Below are 27,629 nucleotides of genomic sequence, written 5' to 3'. Positions count from 1 at the left end.
CCGCCCTTCTGGACTCGGCTTCAGCTGTCTCCCTCCCCTCCCCCACTCCCACTCAGCTTGCAGGCCGCTTCCCTGCCTTGAAAGCATGGCTCTGGCCCTGAGGGCCACAGACCTACTGGGCTTCAAGCTCAAGGCTCTGCCTGGGCCTGCTGCTTCGGCCAGGGGCTCATTTTTTCCTGGAAAGACAAAACCATGGCCTCACCCCACGCCTGCACTTTGCCACGGCAGGCAGCCCAGATGTAGGAAAGGCTCTGTGGAGTCAGAAGTGCCGAGACAGGCAGATGGCACCAGAGGGTTTGGGGGCCAGGGCGCAACTGGGCTAGCCCCTCCTCCCGGGAGTCGGGGAGGCCCGGCCTTCCTAGTGCCCAGGCCACGGCTCCGGGGAGAAACCCGCCATGGAGGGCACGCGGGAGGCCCTCTGCCTGAGGTGGCAGGTGTCACGCCAGGGCCACTGCAAGCCTGGCTCGGCTTGCCTGCTTTCTCCAAAGGAGGCTGGCCGACCAGCCGAACCTGGCACCTGGGCCAGGCCCCTTCCAAGGGGACGAGTTCCAGAGGCTAGAGCCCTGGGGGCGGCTGCCAAGTCTCCTGGGGCGTGTGCTGGGCCCCCGTCAGAGGAGGAAGCAGCCTGGTAAACGGTGTGCCAGGCCTGAGATCTGGAGGCCTCCCACAGCCGGGTCCCTGTCCTGCCCAGGCCCCCCGAGGGAAGACGATGGTCGGGCAGTGACGAGCGGGGTGGGGCTGGCACCGAGCCTGCCCTTGGATGCCCCGGGGAAGGGCGCCGGGGGATGGGCTGCCCCTGGCCAGGTGTGAGGGACCGACCCAGCTCGGGGCTGTCGGGGGCAGAGAGAGAACCCCCCTCCGCCCTTTCCCTTCAGGTTCTTAGGGCTGGCCAAATGCTTCCCAAGACAGCTTGTCTGGAGAAAATCAGACCCAGCTGAAGAACATGTGTCCATGGGGGAAACCCGGGAAACTGAGTCTCCCCACACAATAGCGGAGATTCTCACCTTGCATCCTCTCCTGAGCTAATGACAAAGGTGGATGTCCCGGGTGGGCCTGTGGAATTGGAGGGGGGAGGAAGTCTATTGTCATGCAGAGGGACATGGAAAGACTTGTCTGAAGCCTATCCCCTGCACAGGGGTCAGGTCGGGAAGGGACGGCACAGAGGTGAGCAGGAACCAACCGGCCTGTCTGTGGTGGGGCTGGCCCCGGGGCAGGCGTGGGGGTGATGGCTGGAAGTGGGATGGCGCGTGAGTTGGCACCAGCCAGCGGTGGAGGCAGAGACTCAGAGGTCAGGGATCTCTCTCTCTGTCTCTGTCTCTCTCTCTCTCCCTCAGGGAGCTGAGGAGAGTAAGGTGGCGCCCCCTGCCCACCTCGCCTACCTCTCCATGGGCCCTTCTTTCTCTGGCCGCTCCGGGAGCCCTGCGGGCTTGGGTTCAAGCCCCCACACACCGCACAGGCCAAGGGCTGATGCGGGACCGCCGGGGCCTAGGGCTGGCCTCGGGGGGCGGGGGGGTCCTCAGTGAAGGCCCCGCCCTCCCTCCAGGCTCTGACCCAGCTGCAGCTCTTCCATTGCCGCCCTTCTGGACTGGGCTTCAGCTGTCTCTCTCCCCTCCCCCACTCCCACTCAGCTTGCAGGCCGCTTCCCTGCCTTGAAAGCATTGCTCTGGCCCTGAGGGCCACAGACCTACTGGGCTTCAAGCTCAAGGCTCTGCCTGGGCCTGCTGCTTCGGCCAGGGGCTCATTTTTTCCTGGAAAGACAAAGCCATGGCCTCACCCCACGCCTGCACTTTGCCACGGCAGGCAGCCCAGATGTAGGAAAGGCTCTGTGGAGTCAGAAGTGCCGAGACAGGCAGATGGCACCAGAGGGTTTGGGGGCCAGGGCGCAACTGGGCTAGCCCCTCCTCCCGGGAGTCGGGGAGGCCCGGCCTTCCTAGTGCCCAGGCCACCGCTCCGGGGAGAAACCCGCCATGGAGGGCACGCGGGAGGCCCTCTGCCTGAGGTGGCAGGTGTCACGCCAGGGCCACTGCAAGCCTGGCTCGGCTTACCTGCTTTCTCCAAAGGAGGCTGGCCGACCAGCCGAACCTGGCACCTGGGCCAGGCCCCTTCCAAGGGGACGAGTTCCAGAGGCTAGAGCCCTGGGGGCGGCTGCCAAGTCTCCTGGGGCGTGTGCTGGGCCCCCGTCAGAGGAGGAAGCAGCCTGGTAAACGGTGTGCCAGGCCTGAGATCTGGAGGCCTCCCACAGCCGGGTCCCTGTCCTGCCCAGGCCCCCCGAGGGAGGACGATGGTCGGGCAGTGGCGAGCGGGGTGGGGCTGGCGCCGAGCCTGCCCTTGGATGCCCCGGGGAAGGGCGCCGGGGGATGGGATGCCCCTGGCCAGGTCTGAGGGACCGACCCAGCTCGGGGCTGTCGGGGGCAGAGAGAGAACCCCCCTCCGCCCTTTCCCTTTTGGCCAGGTTCTTAGGGCTGGCCAAATCCTTCCCAAGACAGCTTGCCTGAGAAAATCAGACCCAGCTGAAGAACATGTGTCCATGGGGGAAACCCGGAAAACTGAGTCTCCCCACACAATAGCAGAGATTCTCATCTTGCATCCTCTCCTGAGCTAATGACAAAGGTGGATGTCCCGGGTGGGCCTGTGGAATGGGAGAGGGGAGGAAGTCTATTGTCATGCAGAGGGACATGGAAAGACTTGTCTGAAGCTTATCCCCTGCACTGGGGTCAGGTCGGGAAGGGACGGCACAGAGGTGAGCAGGAACCAACCGGCCTCTCTGTGGTGGGGCTGGCCCCGGGGCAGGCGTGGGGGTGATGGCTGGAAGTGGGATGGCGCGTGAGTTGGCACCAGCCAGCGGTGGAGGCAGAGACTCAGAGGTCAGGGATCTCTCTCTCTGTCTCTGTCTCTCTCTCTCTCCCTCAGGGAGCTGAGGAGAGTAAGGTGGCACCCCCTGCCCACCTCTCCTACCTCTCCATGGGCCCTTCTTTCTCTGGCCGCTCCGGGAGCCCTGCGGGCTTGGGTTCAAATCCCACACACCGCACAGGCCAAGGGCGCATGCGGGACCGCCGGGGCCTAGGGCTGGCCACGGGGAGCGGGGGGGTCCTCAGTGAAGGCCCCGCCCTCCCTCCAGGCTCTGACCCAGCTGCAGCTCTTCCATCGCCGCCCTTCTGGACTCGGCTTCAGCTGTCTCCCTCCCCTCCCCCACTCCCACTCAGCTTGCAGGCCGCTTCCCTGCCTTGAAAGCATTGCTCTGGCCCTGAGGGCCACAGACCTACTGGGCTTCAAGCTCAAGGCTCTGCCTGGGCCTGCTGCTTCGGCCAGGGGCTCATTTTTTCCTGGAAAGACAAAGCCATGGCCTCACCCCACGCCTGCACTTTGCCACGGCAGGCAGCCCAGATGTAGGAAAGGCTCTGTGGAGTCAGAAGTGCCGAGACAGGCAGATGGCACCAGAGGGTTTGGGGGCCAGGGCGCAACTGGGCTAGCCCCTCCTCCCGGGAGTCGGGGAGGCCCGGCCTTCCTAGTGCCCAGGCCACGGCTCCGGGGAGAAACCCGCCATGGAGGGCACGCGGGAGGCCCTCTGCCTGAGGTGGCAGGTGTCACGCCAGGGCCACTGCAAGCCTGGCTCGGCTTGCCTGCTTTCTCCAAAGGAGGCTGGCCGACCAGCCGAACCTGGCACCTGGGCCAGGCCCCTTCCAAGGGGACGAGTTCCAGAGGCTAGAGCCCTGGGGGCGGCTGCCAAGTCTCCTGGGGCGTGTGCTGGGCCCCCGTCAGAGGAGGAAGCAGCCTGGTAAACGGTGTGCCAGGCCTGAGATCTGGAGGCCTCCCACAGCCGGGTCCCTGTCCTGCCCAGGCCCCCCGAGGAAGGACGATGGTCCGGCAGTGGCGAGCGGGGTGGGGCTGGCGCCGAGCCTGCCCTTGGATGCCCCGGGGAAGGGCGCCGGGGGATGGGCTGCCCCTGGCCAGGTCTGAGGGACCGACCCAGCTCGGGGCTGTCGGGGGCAGAGAGAGAACCCCCCTCCGCCCTTTCCCTTTTGGCCAGGTTCTTAGGGCTGGCCAAATCCTTCCCAAGACAGCTTGTCTGGAGAAAATCAGACCCAGCTGAAGAACATGTGTCCATGGGGGAAACCCGGGAAACTGAGTCTCCCCACACAATAGCAGAGATTCTCATCTTGCATCCTCTCCTGAGCTAATGACAAAGGTGGATGTCCCGGGTGGGCCTGTGGAATGGGAGAGGGGAGGAAGTCTATTGTCATGCAGAGGGACATGGAAAGACTTGTCTGAAGCTTATCCCCTGCACTGGGGTCAGGTCGGGAAGGGACGGCACAGAGGTGAGCAGGAACCAACCGGCCTCTCTGTGGTGGGGCTGGCCCCGGGGCAGGCGTGGGGGTGATGGCTGGAAGTGGGATGGCGCGTGAGTTGGCACCAGCCAGCGGTGGAGGCAGAGACTCAGAGGTCAGGGATCTCTCTCTCTGTCTCTGTCTCTCTCTCTCTCCCTCAGGGAGCTGAGGAGAGTAAGGTGGCGCCCCCTGCCCACCTCGCCTACCTCTCCATGGGCCCTTCTTTCTCTGGCCGCTCCGGGAGCCCTGCGGGCTTGGGTTCAAGCCCCCACACACCGCACAGGCCAAGGGCGCATGCGGGACCGCTGGGGCCTAGGGCTGGCCTCGGGGGGCGGGGGGGTCCTCAGTGAAGGCCCCGCCCTCCCTCCAGGCTCTGACCCAGCTGCAGCTCTTCCATTGCCGCCCTTCTGGACTGGGCTTCAGCTGTCTCTCTCCCCTCCCCCACTCCCACTCAGCTTGCAGGCCGCTTCCCTGCCTTGAAAGCATTGCTCTGGCCCTGAGGGCCACAGACCTACTGGGCTTCAAGCTCAAGGCTCTGCCTGGGCCTGCTGCTTCGGCCAGGGGCTCATTTTTTCCTGGAAAGACAAAGCCATGGCCTCACCCCACGCCTGCACTTTGCCACGGCAGGCAGCCCAGATGTAGGAAAGGCTCTGTGGAGTCAGAAGTGCCGAGACAGGCAGATGGCACCAGAGGGTTTGGGGGCCAGGGCGCAACTGGGCTAGCCCCTCCTCCCGGGAGTCGGGGAGGCCCGGCCTTCCTAGTGCCCAGGCCACGGCTCCGGGGAGAAACCCGCCATGGAGGGCACGCGGGAGGCCCTCTGCCTGAGGTGGCAGGTGTCACGCCAGGGCCACTGCAAGCCTGGCTCGGCTTGCCTGCTTTCTCCAAAGGAGTCTGGCCGACCAGCCGAACCTGGCACCTGGGCCAGGCCCCTTCCAAGGGGACGAGTTCCAGAGGCTAGAACCCTGGGGGCGGCTGCCAAGTCTCCTGGGGCGTGTGCTGGGCCCCCGTCAGAGGAGGAAGCAGCCTGGTAAACGGTGTGCCAGGCCTGAGATCTGGAGGCCTCCCACAGCCGGGTCCCTGTCCTGCCCAGGCCCCCCGAGGGAGGACGATGGTCGGGCAGTGGCGAGCGTGGTGGGGCTGGCACCGAGCCTGCCCTTGGATGCCCCGGGGAAGGGCGCCGGGGGATGGGCTGCCCCTGGCCAGGTCTGAGGGACCGACCCAGCTCGGGGCTGTCGGGGGCAGAGAGAGAACCCCCCTCCGCCCTTTCCCTTCAGGTTCTTAGGGCTGGCCAAATCCTTCCCAAGACAGCTTGTCTGGAGAAAATCAGACCCAGCTGAAGAACATGTGTCCATGGGGGAAACCCGGGACACTGAGTCTCCCCACACAATAGCGGAGATTCTCACCTTGCATCCTCTCCTGAGCTAATGACAAAGGTGGATGTCCCGGGTGGGCCTGTGGAATGGGAGAGGGGAGGAAGTCTATTGTCATGCAGAGGGACATGGAAAGACTTGTCTGAAGCTTATCCCCTGCACTGGGGTCAGGTCGGGAAGGGACGGCACAGAGGTGAGCAGGAACCAACCGGCCTCTCTGTGGTGGGGCTGGCCCCTGGGCAGGCGTGGGGTTGATGGCTGGAAGTGGGATGGCGTGTGAGTTGGCACCAGCCAGCGGTGGAGGCAGAGACTCAGAGGTCAGGGATCTCTCTCTCTGTCTCTGTCTCTGTCTCTCTCCCTCAGGGAGCTGAGGAGAGTAAGGTGGCGCCCCCTGCCCACCTCGCCTACCTCTCCATGGGCCCTTCTTTCTCTGGCCGCTCCGGGAGCCCTGCGGGCTTGGGTTCAACCCCCCACACACCGCAAGGCCAAGGGCGCATGCGTGACCGCCGGGGCCTAGGGCTGGCCTCGTGTGGGGGGGGTCCTCAGTGAAGGCCACGCCCTCCCTCCAGGCTCTGACCCAGCTGCAGCTCTTCCATCGCCGCCCTTCTGGACTCGGCTTCAGCTGTCTCCCTCCCCTCCCCCACTCCCACTCAGCTTGCAGGCCGCTTCCCTGCCTTGAAAGCATGGCTCTGGCCCTGAGGGCCACAGACCTACTGGGCTTCAAGCTCAAGGCTCTGCCTGGGCCTGCTGCTTCGGCCAGGGGCTCATTTTTTCCTGGAAAGACAAAACCATGGCCTCACCCCACGCCTGCACTTTGCCACGGCAGGCAGCCCAGATGTAGGAAAGGCTCTGTGGAGTCAGAAGTGCCGAGACAGGCAGATGGCACCAGAGGGTTTGGGGGCCAGGGCGCAACTGGGCTAGCCCCTCCTCCCGGGAGTCGGGGAGGCCCGGCCTTCCTAGTGCCCAGGCCACGGCTCCGGGGAGAAACCCGCCATGGAGGGCACGCGCGAGGCCCTCTGCCTGAGGTGGCAGGTGTTCACGCCAGGGCCACTGCAAGCCTGGCTCGGCTTGCCTGCTTTCTCCAAAGGAGGCTGGCCGACCAGCCGAACCTGGCACCTGGGCCAGGCCCCTTCCAAGGGGACGAGTTTCGGAGGATAGAGCCCTGGGGGCAGCTGCCAAGTCTCCTGGGGCGTGTGCTGGGCCCCCGTCAGAGGAGGAAGCAGCCTGGTAAATGGTGTGCCAGGCCTGAGATCTGGAGGCCTCCCACAGCCGGGTCCCTGTCCTGCCCAGGCCCCCCGAGGGAGGACGATGGTCGGGCAGTGGCGAGCGGGGTGGGGCTGGCGCCGAGCCTGCCCTTGGATGCCCCGGGGAAGGGCGCCGGGGGATGGGCTGCCCCTGGCCAGGTCTGAGGGACCGACCCAGCTCGGGGCTGTCGGGGGCAGAGAGAGAACCCCCCTCCGCCCTTTCCCTTTTGGCCAGGTTCTTAGGGCTGGCCAAATCCTTCCCAAGACAGCTTGTCTGGAGAAAATCAGACCCAGCTGAAGAACATGTGTCCATGGGGGAAACCCGGGAAACTGAGTCTCCCCACACAATAGCAGAGATTCTCATCTTGCATCCTCTCCTGAGCTAATGACAAAGGTGGATGTCCCGGGTGGGCCTGTGGAATGGGAGAGGGGAGGAAGTCTATTGTCATGCAGAGGGACATGGAAAGACTTGTCTGAAGCTTATCCCCTGCACTGGGGTCAGGTCGTGAAGGGACGGCACAGAGGTGAGCAGGAACCAACCGGCCTCTCTGTGGTGGGGCTGGCCCCGGGGCAGGCGTGGGGGTGATGGCTGGAAGTGGGATGGCGCGTGAGTTGGCACCAGCCAGCGGTGGAGGCAGAGACTCAGAGGTCAGGGATCTCTCTCTCTGTCTCTGTCTCTCTCTCTCTCCCTCAGGGAGCTGAGGAGAGTAAGGTGGCGCCCCCTGCCCACCTCGCCTACCTCTCCATGGGCCCTTCTTTCTCTGGCCGCTCCGGGAGCCCTGCGGGCTTGGGTTCAAGCCCCCACACACCGCACAGGCCAAGGGCGCATGCGGGACCGCCGGGGCCTAGGGCTGGCCTCGTGGGGCGGGGGGGTCCTCAGTGAAGGCCCCGCCCTCCCTCCAGGCTCTGACCCAGCTGCAGCTCTTCCATCGCCGCCCTTCTGGACTCGGCTTCAGCTGTCTCCCTCCCCTCCCCCACTCCCACTCAGCTTGCAGGCCGCTTCCCTGCCTTGAAAGCATTGCTCTGGCCCTGAGGGCCACAGACCTACTGGGCTTCAAGCTCAAGGCTCTGCCTGGGCCTGCTGCTTCGGCCAGGGGCTCATTTTTTCCTGGAAAGACAAAGCCATGGCCTCACCCCACGCCTGCACTTTGCCACGGCAGGCAGCCCAGATGTAGGAAAGGCTCTGTGGAGTCAGAAGTGCCGAGACAGGCAGATGGCACCAGAGGGTTTTGGGGGCCAGGGCGCAACTGGGCTAGCCCCTCCTCCCGGGAGTCGGGGAGGCCCGGCCTTCCTAGTGCCCAGGCCACGGCTCCGGGGAGAAACCCGCCATGGAGGGCCCGCGGGAGGCCCTCTGCCTGAGGTGGCAGGTGTCACGCCAGGGCCACTGCAAGCCTGGCTCGGCTTGCCTGCTTTCTCCAAAGGAGGCTGGCCGACCAGCCGAACCTGGCACCTGGGCCAGGCCCCTTCCAAGGGGACGAGTTTCGGAGGATAGAGCCCTGGGGGCGGCTGCCAAGTCTCCTGGGGCGTGTGCTGGGCCCCCGTCAGAGGAGGAAGCAGCCTGGTAAACGGTGTGCCAGGCCTGAGATCTGGAGGCCTCCCACAGCCGGGTCCCTGTCCTGCCCAGGCCCCCCGAGGGAGGACGATGGTCGGGCAGTGGCGAGCGGGGTGGGGCTGGCGCCGAGCCTGCCCTTGGATGCCCCGGGGAAGAGCGCCGGGGGATGGGCTGCCCCTGGCCAGGTCTGAGGGACCGACCCAGCTCGGGGCTGTCGGGGGCAGAGAGAGAACCCCCCTCCGCCCTTTCCCTTTTGGCCAGGTTCTTAAGGCTGGCCAAATCCTTCCCAAGACAGCTTGTCTGGAGAAAATCAGACCCAGCTGAAGAACATGTGTCCATGGGGGAAACCCGGGAAACTGAGTCTCCCCACACAATAGCAGAGATTCTCATCTTGCATCCTCTCCTGAGCTAATGACAAAGGTGGATGTCCAGGGTGGGCCTGTGGAATGGGAGAGGGGAGGAAGTCTATTGTCATGCAGAGGGACATGGAAAGACTTGTCTGAAGCTTATCCCCTGCACTGGGGTCAGGTCGGGAAGGGACGGCACAGAGGTGAGCAGGAACCAACCGGCCTGTCTGTGGTGGGGCTGGCCCCGGGGCAGGCGTGGGGGTGTTGGCTGGAAGTGGGATGGCGCGTGAGTTGGCACCAGCCAGCGGTGGAGGCAGAGACTCAGAGGTCAGGGATCTCTCTCTCTGTCTCTGTCTCTCTCTCTCTCCCTCAGGGAGCTGAGGAGAGTAAGGTGGCGCCCCCTGCCCACCTCGCCTACCTCTCCATGGGCCCTTCTTTCTCTGGCCGCTCCGGGAGCCCTGCGGGCTTGGGTTCAACCCCCCACACACCGCAAAGGCCAAGGGCGCATGCGCGACCACCGGGACCTAGGGCTGGCCTCTGGGGGGGGGGTCCTCAGTGAAGGCCCCGCCCTCCCTCCAGGCTCTGACCCAGCTGCAGCTCTTCCATCGCTGCCCTTCTGGACTGGGCTTCAGCTGTCTCCCTCCCCTCCCCCACTCCCACTCAGCTTGCAGGCCGCTTCCCTGCCTTGAAAGCATGGCTCTGGCCCTGAGGGCCACAGACCTACTGGGCTTCAAGCTCAAGGCTCTGCCTGGGCCTGCTGCTTCGGCCAGGGGCTCATTTTTTCCTGGAAAGACAAAGCCATGGCCTCACCCCACGCCTGCACTTTGCCACGGCAGGCAGCCCAGATGTAGGAAAGGCTCTGTGGAGTCAGAAGTGCCGAGACAGGCAGATGGCACCAGAGGGTTTGGGGGCCTGGGCGCAACTGGGCTAGCCCCTCCTCCCGGGAGTCGGGGAGGCCCGGCCTTCCTAGTGCCCAGGCCACGGCTCCGGGGAGAAACCCGCCATGGAGGGCCCGCGGGAGGCCCTCTGCCTGAGGTGGCAGGTGTCACGCCAGGGCCACTGCAAGCCTGGCTCGGCTTGCCTGCTTTCTCCAAAGGAGGCTGGCCGACCAGCCGAACCTGGCACCTGGGCCAGGCCCCTTCCAAGGGGACGAGTTCCAGAGGATAGAGCCCTGGGGGCGGCTGCCAAGTCTCCTGGGGCGTGTGCTGGGCCCCCGTCAGAGGAGGAAGCAGCCTGGTAAACGGTGTGCCAGGCCTGAGATCTGGAGGCCTCCCACAGCCGGGTCCCTGTCCTGCCCAGGCCCCCCGAGGGAGGACGATGGTCCGGCAGTGGCGAGCGGGGTGGGGCTGGCGCCGAGCCTGCCCTTGGATGCCCCGGGGAAGGGCGCCGGGGGATGGGCTGCCCCTGGCCAGGTCTGAGGGACCGACCCAGCTCGGGGCTGTCGGGGGCAGAGAGAGAACCCCCCTCCGCCCTTTCCCTTTTGGCCAGGTTCTTAGGGCTGGCCAAATCCTTCCCAAGACAGCTTGTCTGGAGAAAATCAGACCCAGCTGAAGAACATGTGTCCATGGGGGAAACCCGGGAAACTGAGTCTCCCCACACAATAGCAGAGATTCTCATCTTGCATCCTCTCCTGAGCTAATGACAAAGGTGGATGTCCCGGGTGGGCCTGTGGAATGGGAGAGGGGAGGAAGTCTATTGTCATGCAGAGGGACATGGAAAGACTTGTCTGAAGCTTATCCCCTGCACTGGGGTCAGGTCGGGAAGGGACGGCACAGAGGTGAGCAGGAACCAACCGGCCTGTCTGTGGTGGGGCTGGCCCCGGGGCAGGCGTGGGGGTGATGGCTGGAAGTGGGATGGCGCGTGAGTTGGCACCAGCCAGCGGTGGAGGCAGAGACTCAGAGGTCAGGGATCTCTCTCTCTGTCTCTGTCTCTCTCTCTCTCCCTCAGGGAGCTGAGGAGAGTAAGGTGGCGCCCCCTGCCCACCTCGCCTACCTCTCCATGGGCCCTTCTTTCTCTGGCCGCTCCGGGAGCCCTGCGGGCTTGGGTTCAACCCCCCACACACCGCACAGGCCAAGGGCGCATGCGCGACCGCCGGGGCCTAGGGCTGGCCTCGGGGGGCGGGGGGGTCCTCAGTGAAGGCCCCGCCCTCCCTCCAGGCTCTGACCCAGCTGCAGCTCTTCCATTGCCGCCCTTCTGGACTGGGCTTCAGCTGTCTCCCTCCCCTCCCCCACTCCCACTCAGCTTGCAGGCCGCTTCCCTGCCTTGAAAGCATTGCTCTGGCCCTGAGGGCCACAGACCTACTGGGCTTCAAGCTCAAGGCTCTGCCTGGGCCTGCTGCTTCGGCCAGGGGCTCATTTTTTCCTGGAAAGACAAAGCCATGGCCTCACCCCACGCCTGCACTTTGCCACGGCAGGCAGCCCAGATGTAGGAAAGGCTCTGTGGAGTCAGAAGTGCCGAGACAGGCAGATGGCACCAGAGGGTTTGGGGGCCAGGGCGCAACTGGGCTAGCCCCTCCTCCCGGGAGTCGGGGAGGCCCGGCCTTCCTAGTGCCCAGGCCACGGCTCCGGGGAGAAACCCGCCATGGAGGGCACGCGGGAGGCCCTCTGCCTGAGGTGGCAGGTGTCACGCCAGGGCCACTGCAAGCCTGGCTCGGCTTGCCTGCTTTCTCCAAAGGAGGCTGGCCGACGAGCCGAACCTGGCACCTGGGCCAGGCCCCTTCCAAGGGGACGAGTTCCAGAGGATAGAGCCCTGGGGGCGGCTGCCAAGTCTCCTGGGGCGTCTGCTGGGCCCCCGTCAGAGGAGGAAGCAGCCTGGTAAACGGTGTGCCAGGCCTGAGATCTGGAGGCCTCCCACAGCCGGGTCCCTGTCCTGCCCAGGCCCCCCGAGGGAGGACGATGGTCGGGCAGTGGCGAGCGGGGTGGGGCTGGCGCCGAGCCTGCCCTTGGATGCCCCGGGGAAGGGCGCCGGGGGATGGGCTGCCCCTGGCCAGGTCTGAGGGACCGACCCAGCTCGGGGCTGTCGGGGGCAGAGAGAGAACCCCCCCTCCGCCCTTTCCCTTTTGGCCAGGTTCTTAGGGCTGGCCAAATCCTTCCCAAGACAGCTTGTCTGGAGAAAATCAGACCCAGCTGAAGCACATGTGTCCATGGGGGAAACCCGGGAAACTGAGTCTCCCCACACAATAGCGGAGATTCTCATCTTGCATCCTCTCCTGAGCTAATGACAAAGGTGGATGTCCCGGGTGGGCCTGTGGAATGGGAGAGGGGAGGAAGTCTATTGTCATGCAGAGGGACATGGAAAGACTTGTCTGAAGCTTATCCCCTGCACTGGGGTCAGGTCGGGAAGGGACGGCACAGAGGTGAGCAGGAACCAACCGGCCTGTCTGTGGTGGGGCTGGCCCCGGGGCAGGCGTGGGGGTGATGGCTGGAAGTGGGATGGCGCGTGAGTTGGCACCAGCCAGCGGTGGAGGCAGAGACTCAGAGGTCAGGGATCTCTCTCTCTGTCTCTGTCTCTCTCTCTCTCCCTCAGGGAGCTGAGGAGAGTAAGGTGGCGCCCCCTGCCCACCTCGCCTACCTCTCCATGGGCCCTTCTTTCTCTGGCCGCTCCGGGAGCCCTGCGGGCTTGGGTTCAACCCCCCACACACCGCACAGGCCAAGGGCGCATGCGCGACCCCCGGGGCCTAGGGCTGGCCTGGGGGGGTGTCCTCAGTGAAGGCCCCGAACTCCCTCCAGGCTCTGACCCAGCTGCAGCTCTTCCATCGCCGCCCTTCTGGACTCGGCTTCAGCTTTCTCCCTCCCCTCCCCCACTCCCACTCAGCTTGCAGGCCGCTTCCCTGCCTTGAAAGCATTGCTCTGGCCCTGAGGGCCACAGACCTACTGGGCTTCAAGCTCAAGGCTCTGCCTGGGCCTGCTGCTTCGGCCAGGGGCTCATTTTTTCCTGGAAAGACAAAGCCATGGCCTCACCCCACGCCTGCACTTTGCCACGGCAGGCAGCCCAGATGTAGGAAAGGCTCTGTGGAGTCAGAAGTGCCGAGACAGGCAGATGGCACCAGAGGGTTTGGGGGCCAGGGTGCAACTGGGCTAGCCCCTCCTCCCGGGAGTCGGGGAGGCCCGGCCTTCCTAGTGCCCAGGCCACGGCTCCGGGGAGAAACCCGCCATGGAGGGCCCGCGGGAGGCCCTCTGCCTGAGGTGGCAGGTGTCACGCCAGGGCCACTGCAAGCCTGGCTCGGCTTGCCTGCTTTCTCCAAAGGAGGCTGGCCGACGAGCCGAACCTGGCACCTGGGCCAGGCCCCTTCCAAGGGGACGAGTTCCAGAGGATAGAGCCCTGGGGGCGGCTGCCAAGTCTCCTGGGGCGTGTGCTGGGCCCCCGTCAGAGGAGGAAGCAGCCTGGTAAACGGTGTGCCAGGCCTGAGATCTGGAGGCCTCCCACAGCCGGGTCCCTGTCCTGCCCAGGCCCCCCGAGGGAGGACGATGGTCGGGCAGTGGCGAGCGGGGTGGGGCTGGCGCCGAGCCTGCCCTTGGATGCCCCGGGGAAGGGCGCCGGGGGATGGGCTGCCCCTGGCCAGGTCTGAGGGACCGACCCAGCTCGGGGCTGTCGGGGGCAGAGAGAGAACCCCCCTCCGCCCTTTCCCTTTTGGCCAGGTTCTTAGGGCTGGCCAAATCCTTCCCAAGACAGCTTGTCTGGAGAAAATCAGACCCAGCTGAAGAACATGTGTCCATGGGGGAAACCCGGGAAACTGAGTCTCCCCACACAATAGCAGAGATTCTCATCTTGCATCCTCTCCTGAGCTAATGACAAAGGTGGATGTCCCGGGTGGGCCTGTGGAATGGGAGAGGGGAGGAAGTCTATTGTCATGCAGAGGGACATGGAAAGACTTGTCTGAAGCTTATCCCCTGCACTGGGGTCAGGTCGGGAAGGGACGGCACAGAGGTGAGCAGGAACCAACCGGCCTGTCTGTGGTGGGGCTGGCCCCGGGGCAGGCGTGGGGGTGATGGCTGGAAGTGGGATGGCGCGTGAGTTGGCACCAGCCAGCGGTGGAGGCAGAGACTCAGAGGTCAGGGATCTCTCTCTCTGTCTCTGTCTCTCTCTCTCTCCCTCAGGGAGCTGAGGAGAGTAAGGTGGCGCCCCCTGCCCACCTCGCCTACCTCTCCATGGGCCCTTCTTTCTCTGGCCGCTCCGGGAGCCCTGCGGGCTTGGGTTCAAGCCCCCACACACCGCACAGGCCAAGGGCGCATGCGGGACCGCCGGGGCCTGGGGCTGGCCTCGGGGGGCGGGGGGGTCCTCAGTGAAGGCCCCGCCCTCCCTCCAGGCTCTGACCCAGCTGCAGCTCTTCCATCGCCGCCCTTCTGGACTCGGCTTCAGCTGTCTCCCTCCCCTCCCCCACTCCCACTCAGCTTGCAGGCCGCTTCCCTGCCTTGAAAGCATTGCTCTGGCCCTGAGGGCCACAGACCTACTGGGCTTCAAGCTCAAGGCTCTGCCTGGGCCTGCTGCTTCGGCCAGGGGCTCATTTTTTCCTGGAAAGACAAAGCCATGGCCTCACCCCACGCCTGCACTTTGCCACGGCAGGCAGCCCAGATGTAGGAAAGGCTCTGTGGAGTCAGAAGTGCCGAGACAGGCAGATGGCACCAGAGGGTTTGGGGGCCAGGGAACATTTTATGCTTCTCTTCTTGAGGTGTCTTTTAACCAAATTTTAGGAACTTGTAGTTTTCTAGTTCAATCTCTGGGATTGCATCAGCTCTAAGTGGGGAAAACCATGTAAAAGATCAAAACGTGCACATGGAGACGACAAGGACTGAGGAAGGTCATTTGCAAATGGACTAAAGGCAGGCATGACTTTCCCTCTTGAGGCCCCTCTAGGGGCTCTGTGTTCACCCCTGACCTAGCTTTGAATCCGCCTTTGATCCTTGATGAGGACTCTGAATTCCTTTTCCTGCTTGTTTTGTATCCAGGAGGAAAGATTTGTGACGCAGCTTTTAAGGCTACTGCTGGGCCTCGTTCCATAAACATGACTGTTCCCTGTGGAGTAGGATTTTCAGCACCCCTGCCTTTCTTTTGCAATTCCCTTTAGGGCAGATATTCCCTAGAAGGCCCACAGCCTCCTCCCTGGCTTGGCCTGATGGATCCCGGGTGAGCTCTACTTTGCCAGGATAAGGGACCATAATCTTGGTCAGTGAGTGACCTCACACTGTCCCTTGCTGTCCAAGGTGACTTCTGAGCCCATGTCATTCTGTGGTCCATGGTCTTGGACAATCTTCCAGTTTACACACTAAGTGTTGGTGTTACCAACTCGTCCAAATGGGGCAACTGGGCCCGAGACCTTAAAGTGTGTTGGCCTTGGGTGGTTGTGATTTTTTCCTCAATCGTGTGCTGTGGTTACATTACCACCACCTGCTGGGGTGGGAACACTGTTTGGAGCTTTGAAAGATGAGGCAGGACAGGGGTGTGGGGGGCTCCAGCAGGGAATGCCATGGAACTGATGATCCATGGACGTGCATGAGCACAGTCTTACCAATTAAAATACTGAAATGCTTCCCATCTGGTGGTGGTGTGGTGATCATTTCAATATACACTCAAACATTGAATCATTACATTGTACCCCTGAAACTAATATAATTTTGTATGTCAACTTTACCTCAATAAAAAAAAACACAACAGACAAAACAATTTTAATATTATAAATGAGTTCAGTGAATCCCTGAAAGTGCCCCATTCCCATATGGAAGTTACAAGAAGCAGAGAGGATGAAGTAAATGGAAGAAAGTTGTATAAAACACTATTCAAATTAAAATCGTTTAAGTTGCTATCAGCTCCTTGTGGCAAAGTTCTATGAGCACTGATCTTCTTTCACATTTTTCCGGGAAAAGCATATTTTCAGATCCAACCCATAATAGTTTCATCATTTCCTCTAATAAGACAATTTCAACTTAATAAATAAAACCAAAGGTATCCCTTATGTATGAATAAAATTAGTGAACTCTACAGAGAAAAGAGCATATTTGCACAATCTCAATAATGGAAACAGAAGAACTGAATGATGGTAAAGTCTCATTCAAGCTTATCTTTGAAAGCCAGTAAGACCAGGCTGTCTTTTCAAGGATGTGTGTAGAGCTGTCAGCCTTGAAAGATAGAAATAGTGGCCTCCTCTGGAGCAAAGGGCAGGCTTGCTTACTACCCAGTATAATACAAATAACACACCCCCAAGGCAATGTTTAGCAGACATCCTGCCCGTTATCAAAGATTTGAGTTCCTTAGGCTCTGAGATCTTGCAACCCTCTGCATGTCACCTGCCCCACACTGTATCACACTGTAGGAAGTGAGATTCAGTGAACCGGTGCAAATGCTGATACTCTGGCCACTGCTATTGCTGTGTCATTAAGTTCTTTGTCTCTGACCCATGGGTATCGTGTCTTTTGCCATCATCTATAAGACCATGGTAGGCTGACATTAGCTAGCAGGTAAGGTAAAATATCAGACCTTTCACAGTTCCCGTCAAGCCCTTAAAGTAACTAGTAGTCTTAGGAACAGAGAGCTATCCAGAACAATATGCATGGATGGTCTTCATAGAAGACTTCATGCAACCAAAACTAATAAGTCTCTCTGATCTCTTTTATTTCTACCCCAATTAGAAGGAAAGGCACCAAGCTATTACAGAACTAGGGATTATGAAAGCCACCTGGAGACCTAGTGACCAGAAACTTCCCATGGGGAGCAAAGACAGATGGGCATATTTCCAAAATGGACCCATATGCCTCCCTATCATCCAAAAGACAGTACATTATCTTAATTTATGATGATTTGAGTCATTAAAATCTTGTGATGGGCCAAAGATAGATTTCTAAGAGGAGTGAGGCACATGGCAGTTGTAAGCAGAGTAATACATTTGGTGAAAATCATACGCTGAACTAAACTTAGTGTTCTAATCAATTATAAGCTACAACAAATTTAATTAGGTCAATTAAATGATATTTAATGGTATCCTTAATTATTACTCTGCAATAATGAACAAGAAACTCAGGTAGATAACTATAATTGGTCTTACTTTGAAACATGATAGTCAGGACTATTTGAGATAAGCTGGAGAGAAGGAAGGGTAGAAATAGATAAAAGTTAGCTGCTCTGAAGCCACTCTCAAGACCCCTGGATCTACATGTACCCCAGGAGATCGAGGCAGACGGCTGTGTACCTAGATCCTCCTGCACTGTGGTTCTCAGGGATGTCACAGGGCTGAAACAGCTTCCTGAATCGTGTTTACACGTCCATGTGTACAATACCTCTGACCATGGGGATGAACCACCATTCAATCATCCCTTACACCCCTCTAATTAACAATTAGATTTCAAAATCACTGTATCATTACATTATCATTTATTCCTCAAACCGGTGGGATGCGGAGCTAAAAGAAAATCAAATTTCAATGGCTTCTTTTCTTTGAAGGACTCGGATGTTCTTTCACACTTGGAATCCGGATTAGAAGATAAATCCATCAAATCAATGGAAAAAACTTAAGAAATAGACAGAGGGATATTTCATACATATATACACAGTTTGCACTTTGGCAAAAATAGAGTTATATTTTAAAAAATTAGAAATTTTTGAAATTTTATAGATATTAAATACTTTGTTCTGCTTATACTCCCTTTGGTTTACCAAATGAAACTCATTCTTTAATGGGCATTTCTAGCATTCAGTGCTAGTAACACCAGCTTTTTTAAATTCTTATATTTTCCAGGTCAAAGAACAAGAGCAGAGGTCATCAAAAGGTCAAGTCTAATCTACCTACAGATGTGGCAGGCTTAGCTATGGATGTTCAAGCCAGACATTGCCAGGAGAACCACATCTCTTCACCCATAGGTGAGTTTTTACTAGTAATCACAGAGACTTAATGATATCAAAGGAAATTCTTTATTAAGAACTAAAGTTATAGATTCCTATCTTGGGTTCATTACTTTGAATTTTTGAAGCAAATCATATATATAGATTGGACCATGTTCAATTCTATGATCTTTAGAAGATGCAACCTACAGCTGAAGAGAAATAGATACAACATCAATATCTTATCCTCTCTGAAGGCCAACTGAGAGCCCCTGGAGTCAGAAGTTTTCAAGACAAGAAAAATTCATCCTCCTGAACAGAAAGAGTAGAGGCTATTCAAAGATACAACTTTAAATTTTTAACATGACTTGTTAGAATGTGATGGAGCGAGCATAATATGTTCTAAGTTTCATAATTTTTCTCCAGAATACTGAGATGGATGAGCTTGAAGTCCAGTTTCCCCATAAATGTCATTATTCAGTGATAAAATTAATTTCCCTATAAAATAATTCCCATAAAAATGTTAAAAATGTATCATAGTCTCTGACTAAAAGGAAAGGAAGCAAATTGAGCAATTGAATACCAGTTTAATAAATTCCATACAAGGATCTTATTGCAGCATTATGTATAATAGTGAAACTGGATGTAATCCTGTTTCTATCAAAGAAGATATAAACAGATCATGGTATACCTATTCTTTGGAATACCTCTAAAACTTCTAAAAAAGTAAGTTAGAGTGATGTGTACTGATAAGGAGAGAGGTCTATGATATATGGTTTGGGAAACAGCAAATTGCAAAACGATGTCGTTATGTAATTTGTGTTTAAAAAAAAAACTTTGTGTATATATAAATTCATAGGAAATTTCCAGAAGAATAAGCCGCGACCTCTTAACAATAGTTCATTCTGAGTAGGGGAGTGAGTTTGCAGAGAAGGAAGGTTTCACTTTACTCTACATAGATCAGTATAATTTGACTTTTATTACAGTGTGTATTTGTTTCATAATTAGAAAAATGAGTGATGTGACCGTTTGGTGCAGGGCAACAGTATTATGTTCACCAGTCTCTGTTCTCTATGTTACTGCACAGCATGGACTGTAGGAGAAAGCCCAGAGGAGCAATGAAGACAAAGAAGACATGACACCTGCAAAAAGTCAGTGGAGTATTTCTACATAAGAAACATTCCAGGTGAGTTACAGTCAGTATCTTCCACTGCTCCAGCTCTCGCAATGAACCTAGAACCTGCCCAGGGTAAGCCGGAAGACCACACCCCGCTAGTCCACTCCCTGCCCGGAGCCGGTTTGTGCAGGGTGACTGCCATCAAGCAGACAATGGACTCAGGATGCAGTGTGTGCCTTTGGGGAGGCTGGCAGAGAGGCACAAAGTGGAACACCAGCTAAGTGCACACACCTGAGAGGCGGAATTCCAGGTGGAGACTCAAAATGTACTAAGAAACTGTGTGAAGTGAAGGAAGCTACTCGACCTCTCTGATCCTCAGTGTCCCCTCCTGTAAAATGGGGATCACAGGCCTACTTCATAGAGCTGTTGGGGAAGATACATAAAAGTTCCTGTGACAGGCAGTGTCCACATTATTAACAAAGTCATATTCGACTTCCAAATAATTGATGAAAAGTATAATGTTAATGAAACCAAAGACGAGCTACCCAGCTTCAGAAGCAGCACCAGCAGCATAAGAATGAGAGGAACTCCAAGTAAGCAGGGTTCTTCACAGCTCCACTGGAGAGGACGAACACGGGGTACACCAGGTACACTGTTGTACAGTGACTCGTGTAGTGAGGGTGGGTCCCTAAAGACACTGTGAAATACAGTTACACACAGTGGCTCCTAGGAAACAATTACAAAGCAATCAACGCAGCAGTTAGGAATGGGCAATAGGCGAGCAGAGGAGGGTCAGAGCCACAAAATCTGACAGAAAACACTGAACCACGAGCTCCCAGCTCTGTCAACGGCTGCAGTAGTTGCACCAGGAGATCAAACGTCTGAGACAGCCATTGTGGGGACTGCTGGGAGCACAGTGGTCACTGCAGCCACACCCCAACAGCAGTTGCATCGGAGCACACAGACCCAGAGACTTTCCTCTCCATTAATCCTTGTTTTAAGATGATGAATATCCTCATGTTACAATGTCTCCTTCCAACACTTGTGGACGAGTGTCATCAGAACCCCCTGAAGAGGGGACAGGCCAGAGTAGGATGGAACACTGGGGGCTGGGGGAGCTGCGCTGCACTTGACCACACGGACTATCACCCGGGTCTATTGAACACGAGAGAAGAACCCGAGGATGTGGTCTAAAGAGAATTCCCCATCTTGCCACATTCAGAGACACTGCAGAGTTTCTCACCCGTTCTTTACAAAAATGTTAAAGAATTCGTGTCGTTAATCATAAAGAGGCAAATTCTTGACATAATTACAGAGTCCAGTTTCCAGGAGCAGATTTTTCAGTTGTTTTGATAATATCCCACATTCAGGAATCAGAAATGTAACCTATTGGGGTGTGTAATATAAACAAGGACTTTTTTTCATGTAGATCAACACCCAGATTTTTAGAGAGGACATAAATCGTGAAAGCTGCTAATCATTCCTCTACAGGTTTCAATAAGACTTTTAAGTTAATTTACCAATCTCAGGAAAAGAGAACTTGGCAATTCAAATTTTTTGTTTCTGCATTCAAGCGTACAGTACAGCCAACAGAATGAGCATAAAAAAAATTAACAAGAAGTTCTTGCTTGCATTTCATCTTTTTCAAATAAGCAGGATATTTTATGTTCTGTTCCTTTCACTACTCTAATCAATTTTTAAAGAATACGGTACATCTGACTATCCCTAGGCGTGTTTATCCAGGAACCTTGCCAGAATCCAAAACGGAATTGTTAATGCTGATGAGTTTCAAATGCTGCACAAGTGCTGTCTACCTTGAACATCCCTTACCCAAAGCTGGACCACTGTTCTCTTCCTGAGGGATCAGAGTCTCCAGCCGTGTCCCTGAGAGACTGGTCACTCAGGCCTCAGCTGAGATTAGGTGATCAATCTAAAGGGAAAAATTGTTAAGCTATTATCATCTTAAGGATGTTGTTTCGGAGTCCTCTGCACTGGAATGTGTTGGTGAAAATGACCTAATAGATACTTGCCTGAGAATGAGGTTGTTCCCCTCTGCTCTTAATGGATCCTGGGGAAACCAGTGATTAACCTCACAGATGTCTCAACTTCCACATCTGTGAAAAAGGCAAGAAACAGCCAATGTTACCAAGCTGAAAAGCTCTTAAGTTGTGCTTGCAAGAGGGACCACAAGGGCAAATGTCTCCCAAAAGCTGATGAAATGATGGCACTTTGGCTGGAGAAGACAGAGGGCAGCAGGCAAAGTGGAAAGTTTCTGGGATGTCAAACCAGTTCCTATAAGCAGTTTAGAGAAGCACTTGAACCTGGACTAGGTAGGAGGCTATGAAAAGACCCACAGGCACACAGGTGGGAGGAGGATTCAAGCAATAGGGGGAGGCCGTGGGGAAGAGGTGCGAGTCAGGTTTCAATTTTGGACAAAACCAGTTGCATGCTGCAGGCCAGCAGTTGCCATGCAGCTGCCATGCCTTCCTAACTCTCTGGTCCCCCTCGTCTCGTCACATCCCTCCAAGACTCAGTCAACGTGGAGCGGGTGCAGGACCAGAGTCCACAGCCAACGGCGGTTTGGCCCTCGACAAAGCTCACACCGCCCTGCTCCTACCCCCAGGCCTAGGCACCGCCCCATGCCCAGAGCATCCTGAGAGTTGTAGTCCTGCAGCCCTACAGGTTGCCAGCTAGGAGCAGTTAAGAGACGAAAGCTCCTAGCATGCACAGTTTGTGGCCCCCACTCTCGCCTTGTTCCTCCGGCCCTGGGCCCCACCCCTCTGCTTCTCCACCCCACCCTCTACCCCACCTCTTCTCTATACCACGCCTACTCTCCATGCCCTGCCCACCAGAGTTTTCATAGTGTGGTTGGGCTGCATCCATTAAGGCTGGTACTCAGGTAGGGGTGGGGCTCACCAGCCTGGTTATTGCTGAGGATGCTTGCAGCCCTGGTGGAAGCACCCTGGCCAGTATTTGAAATGTAAATTCAATATCTAAAATGGAAATACCGGGTGCCAGGCATCCTGGAATTTGCCTTTTCAAGGCCACCTGTCCTATCATCCCCTCCATCCCTCCAGGCTGCCATGATCCTCCCTCTGAACCCCATGGTCAGTGTCGCTGCAGAGATCCTCCTTTTGGACCCTGCCTGCCTGAAGGGCCCATACCTTGATCAGACGTCTTAGAACGACTGCCCTTAGCCATGTCATAAAAAGGAGAAAACATCATATTTGACAACCCCAATTCCTGCATTATACAGACAGGAAACTCAGGTGCACTTGTAAGTGACCCTTAAGCCACTTCATGGGACCACACGCATGCCCCTTCTCCCATACTGCACACAGGCTTGTTCACTGGATTTCCTTATCCCAGTGTGGACCTCTTGGCCTCATTAACACAGGCAACAACACTGAAACTTCCCATTGGTCCTTCCCACAATGTTAGGCAAGTTTGTGCAGGAAGGTAATATACAATTTTCTGCTCTACTATAGGGCTGGCTTCTTGGGAACTAGTTTTAATATCCCTGTTTAAATATACCCTCAGAATCACAAAATAATTAAGCAAAATAATTTGTTGTTGTGGGGGTTATGGTGGTAATTCTCTGAAGTCGTTTTTCCATTTAGCTTTTCTGATTGACTCCAAATACTACAGCACCACACGCTTCTCAGTTGCGTGGATGCACATCTCCACTTCTTTGCAGGGAGGACGCACAACAGCAGAATACCCGTGGCCTGACTTTCTGGAGCATCAGTATTACTACAAGATTTGGAAAAACCAAAGTTAGGTCATTTCCAAGGTAAAGAATTAAAAACTTAAAACTAAGATGAGGTGGGAAAATCACATGCCATTAATAATTGTCAGTAATCTGTGCCTGAAATGTCAGACTTTCTCTGAGAAAGAACTTGGAGACCATGTTTCCCTTTGTTTTAAATAGGAAAAATTAGAAAGCATAGTAAATCTATCGAAAAACTCTAGCAATTTCCTCACTCACATTATGGCACCTAGACATAAGTTCCGAACATCAGGTGTTCCTCATTTTTTTCCTCATTCAACCCAGTCCCACAGGTCTTGAGTGCATGCTGTGAACACGGCATTGTGCTAGGTGTCAAGGCCTTGGTAAGCATTGTGGTGGGGGTGGACCTTGCTGGAAAAAGCATCATAAAACCTCAAAGCCATGCCACTTACCAAATTGAGGCAAAAATGGAAAGACCTAGGGGCCAACGCAAGGATGAGGGCATTAATAGACACTTGGAAGTATTAAAATCCATCTAATGGTGTCATAAGTGAATGTGTTCCACTTTAAAACAAAACACTGCTGTTATTCTTAGATATTGAGTTAGTATCTTTGTGCAAATATGCAGGATTTAAAATGGTTATTGATTTATAACATGTGTACAGAAATATATGCAGAAGTCATCCACGTAAATCTCAAAGAATTATTACAAAGTGAACACACTTGTGTGACCAACAACTAGCACCAGCTTCACTCAGGTCCCAGCAATCCCTTTCTCCTTCCTTCCTCCCCAAAGGTAACTGATATCTTACCAGCAAACACTGTATATCGAGTTTGTCTTCTTATACAAGTGTTTTATCACAGAACAATTTAAACAATATACAAAATAAACAAAATAGCATGGTAGGCCTGTCACCCAGCTTCAACAACTACTAATCATCTGCCATTTTGGTTTCATCCACACTCCATCCCATTTCCACCTCACTTTATTATTTTTTTAGTACTTTGTGTGTGGGGGGGGAGTAAGACGTACAACAGTGAAAGGCACAAATCTCAACCGTACAGTTTTGACAAATAAACATGCCCATGTAGCTTTCATCCCTTTAAGAATAGAATATTTCCATCACCCCCAGAAAACTCCTTCCTGTTCCTTCCCAGGCAATTTTTTCGTTCCCCCGAGGCAACCCTTGTTCTGGTTTTTTCAGCATAGATTCATCTTGGCTGAAATCATCCCACGTGTATTGTTTTCTGTCCAGCTTGTCTCCCTCTGCACGAGGTTGATAAGTGTTTTTCAGCATGTGTGTGTCAGCGTTTGCTCTTCAGCACGGCTGAGGGCGATCTGCTCTGTGGATCTCCTGCAGTGCGCTCATCTTCCTCCTGGGGACGTGCAGGTCATCTCCTGTGAACAGTCTTGTACAAACTTTTTTGGTATGCTGTTTAATTCCTTTATTAGCATTTAAGTTACACACCTTTGCACTTTTTAGTGGTTGGTCCAGATTACAATATGCATCTTTAACATATCACAGCCTACCTAGCTTAATAGTTCACCAATTTAATCAATGTAAATATGGAAGCCTTGCTACAGAACAGTTCCATCTACCTCTGTCTGTCCTTTGTGCTATTGCTGTCATAAATTTTACAACTACCCATGTTATAAATCCCACAATACAGTGTTATAATTTTTGCTTTAAATAGTCATAGGTCTTTTAGAGAAATTAAGATAAAAAAGTTAAGTATTTGGAAGGAAATGCTTTGAAACTCTGCAAATGTACTGTCTCTTCTTTAAGTTTCATCCACAGTTTTTGCATTCACCAGTCAGTCTTTTCCACAGTAATTATTACTGTGGTGTTCTAGTGGCGATTTTCTATTTCATGCTATCCAGCCGCATTTATTATTTGGAATTCTGGGAGGAAGATTCCCTGCCCTCCCTCTCCCTTTCTTCCTCCTTTCTTTCTCTCTTTTTCTCATTCTTTTTTTCCCCTTTTTCCTTTATTCCTTTCCTTCCTTTCTTATTTAATCTTTTTTATATCAGTATAGCCTCGTGGATATTTATTTTGTTCTCTGGGTAATAATCCAATGCTACCATTATTTATTTTGTTGCTCACAGTTTTCCAGCTTGAGCCATTGGGAAGTCTTTCAGATTGATTCCTTTTGACACGTCCCATCATTTTCTGTGTTTTTTTTTAATTGACTTTCTTACTTTCTGGCACTACAAGATGATCCAGGCTCATCTTGTATTTTCCATCTCCAGCCCTAGAATTAGCCATTTCTCCAAGAAAACCTGGTTCTTTTTATTTGAGAATGATATTTAGAAAACAAGATCTGGGAGCGAGGTGTGCTTATTAATACTAGAGTGTCACTGCTTCTAGACCCTCTCAGCAGAGTTTGGAAATGTATGTATGAATATAAACTCAGGTATACACATCTATCAATCTATCAATCTATCTATCAATCTATCTATTTGGTAGACATATTAAAAGTGACATGGATTCATACTGATACTTCCAACTCCAATCGAGCACCACAGAGTTTATTCTAGCATTCTCCTTTTGTTTATTTGAAATTTCTTTCACCAACAGTGAGAAACTTAACTCCAATTACCTATAATATATTTACTAATGTGTCAACTACTTTCAGAATTGCTAATCCATACCCTTATGAAAAACAAATTCACCACCTAGAGTACAGTGTTTGGGTCCAGTACTTTAGTTTTACAGCATCCCATCAAAACACTGTCTTCCAAAGTTACTTAGGTCGGGACATTTCATCCCCACCCCTTCAGTGTGGTTTTGTCACATGCTTGTAATACAGTGGGATTCATTTTTCACTGCATTCTATCTGGGTTCCCCAGCATCCTGATTGATTTTTAAAATTTGCAGAGTAAAATTCACTCTTTTCGGTGTACAGTTCTATGGGTTTTGACTTCATGGTAATGTATCCATGTCCACAGTACTATACAGAGTTGTTTTTTTCACCTCCAAAATTCTCTCATGCTATCCCTTTGTATTCAACCCCTTCCCCTACTCCATCCCTTGGCAACCACTGATCATTTTCCATCCTTGTAATTCAACCTTTCTAGAAAGTCATATAAATGGAATCATATACTGTACAGCCTTTTGAATCGGGCTTCCTTCACTTAGAGAAATGTATCCAAGATCCATCTATGTTGTTGTGTGAATCAAGTGTTTATCCTGGGGCTGGCCCCATGGCTTAGTGGTTGAGTGCGTGCGCTTTGCTACTGGCAGGCCAGGTTCAGATTCAGGGCACACACCAATGCACTGTTTCTCCTGCCATGCTGAGGCCACGTCCCACATACAACAACTAGATGGGTGTGCAACTATGACATACAACTATCTACTGGGGTTTTGGGGGGAAAAGGAGGACGATTGGCAATGGATGTTAACTCAGAGCCGGTCTTCCTCAGCAAAAAGAGGAGGATTGGCATGGATGTTAGCTCAGGGCTTATTTTCCTCACAAAAAATAAAAAGTTTATCCTTTTTATTGCCAAGTAGTATTCTAATGTCCCAGTGTCCACAGTTTCTTTCCCCATTCACCTGATGAAGGACATTTAGTTTATTTCCAGCTTGTGGCAATTATGAATAAAATGGCTATCAATATTCACACAAAGATTTTTGTTTAAACGTTAGTTTTCAATTTGCTTCAGTAAATACCTAAGAGTGGGATATCTGAGTCATATAATAAGTGTATGTTTAACTTTATAAGAACCTGCTCATCTGTTTTCTGAATGCAACTATCATGTTGCATTCCCAGTTCTAATTGCTCCTACTCCTCACCAGCATGTGGTATTTGCAATTTTATTTTTTATTTCAGCCAGCAAATAGTTGTGTGGTATTTTATTGTGGCTTCTGTTTCCATTTTGAAAGTGAGTTCTGCTAAATATAGAATCCTGTGTTGACTTTTGGGTTTTCTTTCTGCATTTGAAAGATGTAATTTCGTTGTTGAGTTGTCTCTTTTGTTTTTGATAATATATCATCCATCATTCACATTATTTCTCCCTGTATGTAATGTCTTCCCCTGTATATCTATATTTCCCTGACTGCTTTCAAGATTTTCTTTTTATCTTTGGAATTTAGTAGCTTGACTATCATGTACCTAAGTAGGGTTTTATTTTATATTTTATTTTGTGGGTTTGCTGACTTTCTTAGATCTAAAATTTTAGATTTTCCACCAAATTTTTGAAATTTTATGCTATTACTTATTGATTTGCATTTCTGCCTCATTTAATTTTTCTGTCTCTCTCCTCTCTGCTTGGGACTCAATCATCTCACAGGTCATAAGGCTCTCTTCACTTTTCTTCAAGATTTTTACATTCTTTTCTTCAGACTGGATAATTTCTATTGCTCTATCTTCATGTTTCTTCTACTGTTTCTAATCTACTGGTAAACTCAAAAGTATTTTTTTTATTTCATCTTCCTATTTGGTTCTTTTTTGTAATTTCCACTTCTCTGCTGAGTTTCCACTTCTGTTCATTCATTATGGGAATATTTTTCTTTACCACCATGATCATCTTTAGAATACCTGCTTTCTTATCCTTGTCTGCTAATTGCAACACCTTGGGGATAGTTTCTACTGCCTGCTTTTGGTCATATATGGATTATATTTTCCTATCTCTTCAAATCTCATGAGTCTTTTAAATTATGTACTGGAAATCATGAAAGATAGTTATAGAGACTCTGGATTCTATTGTATTCCTTTGAAGAGTGTTGTTATTTTTCTAGCAGGGAGTTAACTTGGCTGGACTGAAACTCCAATCCTATCTCATTTACAGTGGGCATAGCTGAAATCCTCATTCAGTTCTTTCATCTTCCAACTGCTGTTTTTACACTAGGCCCTCTGTGGCCTACACTGCATGTGTGTTGTTCAAAGATCTGCCAATTTGGTGTGTGTGTGGGGGGAGACTTACATGCATATTTTGAGATTTTCCTCTTTGTGGCTCCCTCCATTCCAGAATTTCTCCCCGAACTTTCCAGCTACTCTGTCAGCCCCAAAATATATCCTCTAACATTACAAGTAAGACTGTAGTTTTTCCACAGTCTGGGCCAAGTACAGATTTCGGAATGCTTTGAGGCAAAAGACTCAAGCTTGCAAATAGCTCCTGGTGCAATTCCCATCATT

The 27,629-nt window shown here is 53.7% G+C and overlaps 2 long non-coding RNA genes across 3 annotated transcripts in view; both read left to right on the top strand.

Moving 5' to 3' along the window:
* The first annotated feature begins 14,929 nt into the window (after positions 1-14,929).
* On the top strand, positions 14,930-19,329 carry LOC131402917 (uncharacterized). The gene is made up of 3 exons (XR_009219070.1): positions 14,930-14,961; positions 17,564-17,685; positions 18,734-19,329. It is a non-coding gene; the product is annotated as an uncharacterized LOC131402917 (long non-coding RNA).
* A 2,575-nt stretch (positions 19,330-21,904) lies between these two features.
* LOC131402916 (uncharacterized) overlaps positions 21,905-27,629 on the top strand; it is a 43,510-nt gene continuing 37,785 nt past the window's right edge. For both annotated transcript variants that reach the window (XR_009219069.1, XR_009219068.1), the window contains exons 1-2: positions 21,905-22,040; positions 22,412-22,556. This is a non-coding gene — a long non-coding RNA (uncharacterized LOC131402916). The remainder of the gene's footprint in view (positions 22,041-22,411; positions 22,557-27,629) is intronic.

Source organism: Diceros bicornis, unplaced genomic scaffold, assembly GCF_020826845.1.
Source record: "Diceros bicornis minor isolate mBicDic1 unplaced genomic scaffold, mDicBic1.mat.cur scaffold_355_ctg1, whole genome shotgun sequence".
NCBI lineage: Eukaryota > Metazoa > Chordata > Mammalia > Perissodactyla > Rhinocerotidae > Diceros > Diceros bicornis.
Note: the sequence above shows the minus strand (reverse complement) of the source record. Positions and strands in the feature narration are given on the sequence as shown.